This window comes from Sapajus apella, unplaced genomic scaffold, assembly GCF_009761245.1.
Source record: "Sapajus apella isolate SASKATOON/1434 unplaced genomic scaffold, GSC_monkey_1.0 scaffold109, whole genome shotgun sequence".
In the NCBI taxonomy this organism is placed as follows: domain Eukaryota; kingdom Metazoa; phylum Chordata; class Mammalia; order Primates; family Cebidae; genus Sapajus; species Sapajus apella.
Genome location: NW_022437049.1, coordinates 4399565 through 4408679, shown reverse-complemented (window position 1 = coordinate 4408679; position 9115 = coordinate 4399565). Strand labels below are relative to the sequence as shown.

The following is a 9115-nucleotide window of genomic DNA, read 5'->3' as shown; positions in this document are numbered from 1 at the left end:
GGAAGAATCAGTTTTTGAGCTCTATTGCACTGCAGGGTGACTATAGTTAATAATAACATATTATACATTTCAAAAAACCTAAGACAGTAAGTTACAAATGTCTCACCTCAAAAACAGGTGATATTCTAGTTAGATTGATTTAGTAATTCCCCTTTGTATACATATAACAAAACATCACATTATATACCATAAATATATATAATTGTGATTAATTAAAATGTTATTAATAAAAATCAATTACTAAAATATATAAATAAAAGTAGTTAATATTGTGTTTAAAACAAATACATCAGTCCTTTATTTTATAGTTAGAGCTTTCTGAATCTTGTTTTTCCACACCCTGAAGTCTTGAAGGCATTCACCTGTATTACCTTCTAAAAGCTTTACCACTTTTCCATTCACATTTAGATCTATGACTGCTTAGAATTATATTTTATATATAGTGTGAGAAAAGGGTCCTATTTCATTTTTTTCCTTTATGGATATCAAATTGTCCTGGCATTATTTATTAAAAATATAGCCTTTTCACAATAGGTATATATACTTACATACTGATACACATACATAAATAAATATCTGGGTCATATCTTCTCTCCCATTGGTCTATTTTTCAGTCTTCTTGCCAATATCACACTATCTTAATCATTATAAATTTACAAGTCTTGATAGTGAGTAGGCCAAGTTTTCTCAAGTTTTCTTTTTTTTCTTCAAAGATGTCTTAAATATTCTGTCTTAAATTTAAGTATCCTTTCTTTTTCAAGGATGTCTTAACTATTCTCAGTCTTTTAATGTTACTATTTTTAGGTTAATGTTAGAATAAGTTTGTCAGGTCCTGGAAAATACCTGACTGGTATTTTGTTTTGTTTTGTTTTCATGTCAGATGGGTAACGTGCCTACATTGTAACAAGGTTTGAGGGAGGCAGGTCTCACACATGAGGGTGAAAACTCACTCATCACTTAAAAACTACAAGAGAATCTGCCTGGTAGTTTGACTGGGATTGCACTGAGTCTACAGATGCATTTGGAAGAACCAGCATCATCTTCATACTCCCCGTGAGCTTGAAAAATAATATGCACTCTATCATTGTTGAGTGCAGACCTCTACATGTGGACATTAAGTAGTTTTGTTAGTCATGCTGTTCAAATTGTCTTAATTATTAATAATTCTTGTCTGCTGTTTCTGTCAATTACTGAGAGAAGCATCTTATCATATTCCATTATAATTATAGGTTTGTATATTTCTCTTTGTAGTTCTACCAATTTTTTATTTATATATTTTAATCATATTACTAAAAGCATGAAAATTAAAAATGTCAATAAAGCCAAATTTTTTTAAATTCAAAAGCAAAGAACTAGCAACTTTAAAAAGTGGCAACAGACTTGAAAAAAATCTAGAAGTTCTAGAATTGAGGAAAAGGACAATAGCAAAAGTTAAGAATTCAATGGATGGCTTTAATCCCAAATTAGATACAGCAGAATTATTAAACTAAAAATTAGGTTAAAACAATCTATCAAAATGAAGTATGGACACCAGACAAAAGGATGGAAAATGCAGAGAAGTAGGTAAGAAACATGGAATATGCAATAAGAATATGCAAAATGCAATTAATTGTTATTCCCAAAAGAGAAGCAAAAGCAATATTTGAGAATATAAGATAGAGAATTTTCCAAAACTGATTAATTTAAGAAGCCTAGAGGGCTTAAGTCGACCAGGACCATCTTAATCCAATTTCAAGGCTTGGGGTTTTGTGGTCTACCCAGAGGACTGGAAGCTCAGTTGTGGGAGCTGTTTTATACCTGATTAACTCCTACTTACCAAGGTGAAATCCTTGGTATTCAGAGTTTTGATTTTTTTTTCTTTTTTTTTTTTTTTTTTTAAGCAGAGTCTTGCTCAGTCACCAGGCTAGAGTGCAGTGGTGCGATCTTGGCTCACTGCAACCTCCGCCTCCTGGGTTCAGGCAATTCTCCTGCCTCAGCCTTCTGAGTAGCTGAGACTACAGGCACATGCTACACACCTAGCTAATTTCTCTATTTTTAGTAGAGACAAGATTTCACCATGTTGGCCAGGATGGTCTCGATCTCTTGACCTTATGATCCGCCCACTTCAGTCTCCCAAAGTGCTGGGATTACAGGCGTGAGCCGCCTCTCCCTGCCAGGTTTGAATTCTTACTGTTTTTCTCTCTAGTCCCAGAAAGCTGCCAAAGTGCAGCTCAGAACCTCAGATACTATATCAGCTAGTGACCATTGAGAAAAATGAAACCACCCTCTATTTCTAGCAGAGAAGGATTTACTTGTTATAATCAGACAATTGGTTGTAGAAATATTGGAAGAACTGAAGAAGTGAAAGGGAAAGGAAATATCACCCAGAAATTAAGAAGCCACCTTATCCCCTGGGTTGTAGCCAACCAACCCACATGATTGCCACTGCTCCTGGTACTGCTGTTGAAAGCGACCTACCACTTCTCATCAGAAGCTCAGGAGTTAATCCCATCAATGCTGCAGAAACCAACACGAAAGTTGTTGGAACCTACAATAAGTCACTGTCATAAGTGGAAAAATGGCTTCTTTCTTTCCTCATCCAATCAACCTAAGACCACAGGGGCAACATTATAGTTCGACAAAGACAGATTGATTAGGCTGTTGCAACAAGGGAAGCACCAGAGGAGGCATGGAGCATCTCACCAAACACCAAGAAAGACAGTGTTATTGCAGAATTTGGGGGGAAGCATAGAGTTTAGATGAAATTTAAGTGAAGCAGTGTTTGAATAGGTTCAAAGCAAAACAAGTCTGTATGTAAAGAGTCAATATCATACCTGGACTGCAAAGTGGATCACAGTCCTAGTTCCTTAGAAATGAAAAAGTTAAGATATATGTGGAATGTTGTCTCTAAAACTCAGCATACAGATTGGATATCAAGTTTGCTTCTTTATATCAAAGAGGCTCCAATCCTTCAGGCAAAAGTGAGATGTGTTTCATTCTTACAGATATAATTTCAAACCACAAATTATTATAGGAAAAGGTATTTTCCAATGAGTAAGAAAGCATTCATCATTAAAGAAGACATTATGATACTTTACAACTGCAGTATGGCCTTAGAGAAGTATTGTTTCCTATTAACTTGGCACTTTGGCAGTTTTCTGAAACTAGAGAGAAAAACATTAACAATCCAGGACCCATCAAAGGCTTTATCTGTGGCTATTGACCTATCCTGCTGAATGTCAGGACAGACTGTCACTTTCTCAATGTGGGTTCATTGTTATATTCTCATTCTTTTCTTCCTCTAGTGTTTCCCATTGCTGGAACCTAACTGGAACTCAGCTGGCAAGAAAGTCTGGGAAAAGTAGTTTTCAGGCTTGTTGGCCCTGAGATACGAAGCAAAGAGATGAAATGGAGCTGAGAGCCAAAAGGAAAAATAACTCACAGAATATGTCTTTTCAAGTTCAGTAAATGCCCTCAAGAACAAAGTAGTCTTGGATGATGAGTTCATCTCTCTAGTTTCTCTTCTCCACCAAGATCTTAGCCCATAGTTCCTGAATACCTTCTTCACTCTTTGACACATAAAAGAAAATGATTTTTAGATTTTCCAGCTGTTTGAACAGAATGGATATTTTAGCAAAATTACCTACATCACCATTACCCATCCCTTCTACTTTCCGTTCAGTCTTAACACATTTCTATCAAACTAATCTTCCTAAACTCAACTCTATGTCACTTCCCTGGTCAAATATCTCAAATGTTTCTGTGTCTCCTAAAAAAATCTAACTTTTTTACCTGCAATTCATGGACCTCTATGATCCACTTTTGATGTAACTCTTCATTCATAATTATCTTCCTCTACTCTCTCATGGGAATAGGATGAGTCACTTCTACAAGAGACTAGGGTTATCAGGCAGGGTGGCTCTCAGCACTGCGGGAGGCTGAAGCAGGAGAATCACTTGAGTTCAGGATTTCAGGACCAGGCTGGGCAGCATAGCAATACTTCATCTTCACTAAAATTAAAAAATTAGTTGGGTGTGGTGGCATGCTCCTGCAGTCCAAGCTACTAGGGATGCTGATGCAAGAGGATCATTTGAGCCTGGTAGGGTGAGGCTGCAGTGAGCTATGATCATGCCACTGCACTGTGGTCTGGGTGACACAGCTACACCCTGTCTCAAAAAAACAAAAAGAGACTAGGGTCAAGCCATCAGTATAAGACTGCCTTCTTTAAAGGACAGGTACTACAGGCGGACGTTTATACCAAGCAAGATCAATCGCCATCCTTCTGTGATTTTCAAATGAATCTGGGAAAGAGTCCCCATTTTCTGCTGTAAGGATCTGAGCCCAGGGTTTCCCATACCTATGGTGTCCTGCGTTAAGGAAGCTGGTCTGAGAAAATAAAGTTGTTGGGAAAAGCAGTCTTATGTGCACAGCATTTCAGCTTCCTCTGGGCTATGCAAGAACTGGACTTGGGCATAAAACACTTCCTTACAAAGAGAAAAAAAGTCCTCACAGACTGCACTGGACTTACCACCTTGTATGGGAATGTCTTTGCCTATTTCAGATTCAACGTGTACCCCTTTATTCTGCTTCAGCATGTATGTCTCAACTCGGCCAAACCCCACCATTGTTCTACATAGGGCTATAGTGTATCTGTCCCTGCATGGGGGGTATGGGGTCCTTCCACTGTGTATCTGTTCATGCAGGGAGTGGATGGAGTTCGTCTGCTGTAACACGGGGGATGTGTGCAGGCCAGCTGCAGGCTCAACAGAGGACCTCAAACATAACACTCTCCACATTGGCTTCTCATCTCCTTTATAAATCCTATTTGTGTAGCAACAGCTGCCAAGAGGTGGACTCCACATGTGCAAATGAGAAATGAGACAAGCCACTGTGCAGACAGGAACATTTTGCCTGTAGATGGTCCTTGATGCTGATCTCAATACGTTAGGTGAGCTCAGGACACAAGGCGATTTTTATTAGATGGCACTGTTCAATGTCCTTGAATTCAATGCAACCTAAAATATTTTTTTCCAAGCTATGTATCATTTCAGTAAAATTGGATCCATATTATTTTAATTTATTGACAGTTGACCAATTAACAAATTGTATGGTGAGAACAAGTTAATGTCCCCAAGCTTTTCAAACCTTGTATTGAAGCTTTTTTTTTTTAAAGATATTTTTCTTGGAAGCAAAAATCTTATTATACACACACACAAAAAAGTAAATAAACACTAGCCCCAAAATCCATAGCTCACAGCTTGGTTCAATCAGCCAAATCCTAGGGGGGCTTAGAGGTGTGTGGTGGGGGAAAGGGTTTGTGACCCAAGAGAACCCACGTTCCTCCCTTTATAAGATTGTAATTCTTCCCTCTCTTTGACTTTCGTATCTCACCTCCAGATCTGTGACATCAAATTTTTCACTCAATGTAATTTATAGTTTACAAAGGATTTTTCATCTATCATTTCACTAGATCCTCAGTAAAACCCTATGAAGTCAACATCGCTAGACAGTAATTTTGTTCCCATTAAATAGAAGGGAAGGTGAGGCTCGAAGAAGTTAGATGACTAACGATTCACTGTGTGACATCTAGCTTTCAAGATAGCACCCCTGACCCCTGCCTCCCACATTATACCAGGATTGGCCTGTGTGACCAACATCGATCAGCAGAAGTAATACTTTGCTACTTATAAGAAGAGGTTATAAAAGGGCAGTGACTTCAGTCTTGAGATCTCATGCTCATTCTCTCTCTCTCCTCTCTCTCTCTCTCTCTCTCTCTCTCTCCTATGAGAGGCCCATGTTGCAAGGAACTAAAGTCTCCAGTCAACAGCTAGCAAGAAACTGAGACCTGCCAAAAACCATATGAGTGAGCTTGAAAGTGGATCCTTCAGCCCCAGTCAAGCCTTCTGATGAGTTAAACAGGGAAAAGGGTGATCAATTCACATTCATACTGACTCTGAAATGTTAAAGTCATCTTTAGACTATAAACCACACCTGTGTTATGGATATTAGATAGCATCTAGTAAAGGCTTCTCATTTTATAGATGAAGAAAATGACACTCAGAAAGGACAAAGGACTTACCCAGGTCACACAGCAAATGGTAGAACCAAGACTAGGACCCAGGCTCTCTCATATTTCAGAGGAGTCTTCTATTACTCTGCTATCAAGTCTGCTCTTAAATGTTTTCTAATGATCATGATCCTGGAGTCAGGCTAAACAGGTCAATCTCAGGCCAAAATTAAAAATAAATAATTTTGGCCTGAGAAATCATTAGGGTGTATCCCCACTCCCTACTTCACAAATGGATTTTGGGGGGAGTTTTGCTTAAATCTCAGACAAGCTAGGGGAGATACCGATGCTGCATTTTTTTAAGAGCTGGGTCAGAGACACAGAAGAGAGAAATGAGATGAGGTTACCGGCCACCTACTTTCAAGTATTATACAATTCATATGCATCTTAACAGGACACAAAGAAAGAATGTTTATCAATTTCCCATAAAAATATGAAGTCAGTCTTTTAATAAGAGAGAAATATTGCAACTTCTTGGAGCAATTTTGCTGAGTGGGCTGAACTGGTATAGAATGCCCTTGTTACATATACCCTCATGATAATATACCCACTTAGTAATTTAGTGCTTGAGACCATCAAAATTGTTTTGTGTTGCCATGTATTAGATTTCCAGTAATGGAAAAAGCATCTTCACTGATCCATCTCTGCACACACACAAACTGTCGTAGTTTAAATACTTTAACATCATTACAATCAAATACAAATGTTCTCAAAATATTTTTACTAACATCTATTTAAATGTCTAAAGCTAGTGTAGTAAAGGTGAATAAGGTGAGTCATTTTAAAATGGCTACTAGCCTGATCAATGGGCCAAGAAGATACTGGGGAAAAAGAAATGGTCCCAAATTAGTCCAGGGTTAGTGATAAATAGGCCTACATACCAACTGAGAAGCACTGGATCACTGCTAATGAGAAAGAGGATGCTCTCTCCCAACTTTAGTTATAACCAGTCACTACTAACATTTATTGGGCATTTACTCTATGCTGAACAGTGTACCAAGCACTTCATATGCATTATTTTACAGAACTTTCATAAGAACCCTATCAGGTAGCTAGTATTACATTTATTTTACCCCTCTTATGGATTAAAAATATGAAACTTAGGAAAATCAATTTACTTTACCAAGACCTACTGGCTAATAAGAGTGGATCTCAGAGATTCAACGCCACCAGGCCTCTCTCTCCATCTCTCATTTGTTTTCCCACCTCTCATTTCTCTCATTCTCCACATCAATTTTATTCTTCAGCCTCTTCCTTGTGTCTGGAAATGGGCAAAAATGGGTTCTGGGGTGACATTCATAAAGTTACTGATCCAAGGAAAAGTCTCTAGTTTGCATACAAATCCCAGGGAAGACATTGATTGGCCTGGCTTAGGCCACATACTCAACCCTGGGCCAATCATTATGTCCAAGAAGGCTCCATGATTACCTATATCCAGGGTCATATACCCACCCCTGCCATCAGTAGAACACAGGCTATGACTGGCAGCATTATTAGCTTCCATTATTGTAGTAGATCAGCATCCTAAAATAAGAGGAGGGACGCCAGACAGACAAAAACAGATACCCACAATAGTAGCCTGTGGTGGTAGTAGTAAACCCTGGAGTGGAGAAGTGTCCAAGCAATGGTCAGTCCAGGGGAATTCCATGAAGACAATGAAACATCGACCAGGCATAGTGGCTCATGCAATCCCAGCACTTTGAGAGGCTGAGGCAGGCAGATTGCTTGAGGCCAGGAGTTTGAGATCAGCCTCGCCAACATGGTGAAACCCCGTCTTTACTAAAAATATAAAAATTAGCCAGACATGCTGGCACACACCTGTGATCCAGGCTCCTTGGGAGGCTAAGGCAGAATAATTGCTTGAACCCAGGAGGCAGAGGCTGCAGTGAGCAGAGATCGCACCACTGCACTCCAGCCTGGGTAACAGGGCAAGACTCCCTCTCAAAAAAAAAAAAAAAAAAAAGTTGAAACATGAAGAAAGGCATGAATATGTTAATCTAGGAATCTCCAAGTATTTTAGAGTGTCTGGATAGTAAGATGTATATGGCAAGGGATAGAGATCTGAGATTAAAGGCTGTGGAGAACTTTGTATAATACCCTAAGAAGCTAGTGCTTCATTCTAAAAGCAAGGATAAACTCATTGAAGGATTTTAGGAAAGGGGAAAATATGATGAGTTCTGATTGTGAGAAAGGTTAGTTTTTGAACAAATATAAAAGGAAGGTTAGGAGTAGAAAAGTCAGTGAGAAAACCTATAATAGTTCAGATAAGAGAAAGTGAGAAAATGAACAGAAGCAGTTACAGTGGGCTTGGTGATCAAAAGATGGAGAGGAGTGGTGCTGAGGAGGCAGGGTTTAGAAAGGAAACTGAATCCTGACTGGCGATTAGATTGTTCATGCTGTTCATGATGCTCAGCCACCTTCATGGCTGCCGCAACACTGCAGTGAACCAAAGGCACCCCTGTAAACAAACAGAGCCCAAATCCCACTGGTAAGCAATGGCAACCACATTCCACCACCTACACATCTCACATCTAAGCTGCTGGTTTCACTATTTATAAAGGACACTTTAACCCCATAGGCTTGGAAATGGAATTGTGAGTACAGAAACTTGTAGAGGTCTTTAATGAGAATTTAGCAGAAGTTTCTAGCTGTTAAAGGCAGCATATCACATGAAAGCTGGGTCATTAGGGCAGGCAGATCTGTTTGGCTCCTGACTCTGATGCCTCCTACAGTCCCTCGGATGAGTTGCTTAAGCTCTCTAAGCCTTGGTTTCCTCAGGAAATAGTTCACTGGCAATAATGCCATTTATCTCTCAGGGAGAGACTAAATATATGATGACTAAAAATAATAATATATGATGACTAAAAATAATAATACAGGTGACAACAGAACAAACTTCACAATGTGGCTAGAAACGAATGTGTCTGAATCACTATTTTGTTTTGTTCAAGGGGGAACAGGAAGAAAAGTCAAAACATGGGCATTCATGTTTTTTTTTTTTCCCCAAATCTGGGGCATTCATGTTTCTACCAACAAGTGAATTCTTGCCATGTTTGTGCATATGTGTGT

At 38.9% G+C, this 9115-nt stretch overlaps 1 non-coding gene across 1 annotated transcript; it reads right to left on the bottom strand.

Annotated features, from left to right (window-relative positions):
* Window positions 1-874: 874 nt before the first annotated feature.
* LOC116537392 lies at window positions 875-976 on the bottom strand. Its single transcript, XR_004263109.1, has one exon. It is a non-coding gene; the product is annotated as a small nucleolar RNA U13 (small nucleolar RNA).
* Between the last annotated feature and the right edge of the window lie 8139 nt (window positions 977-9115).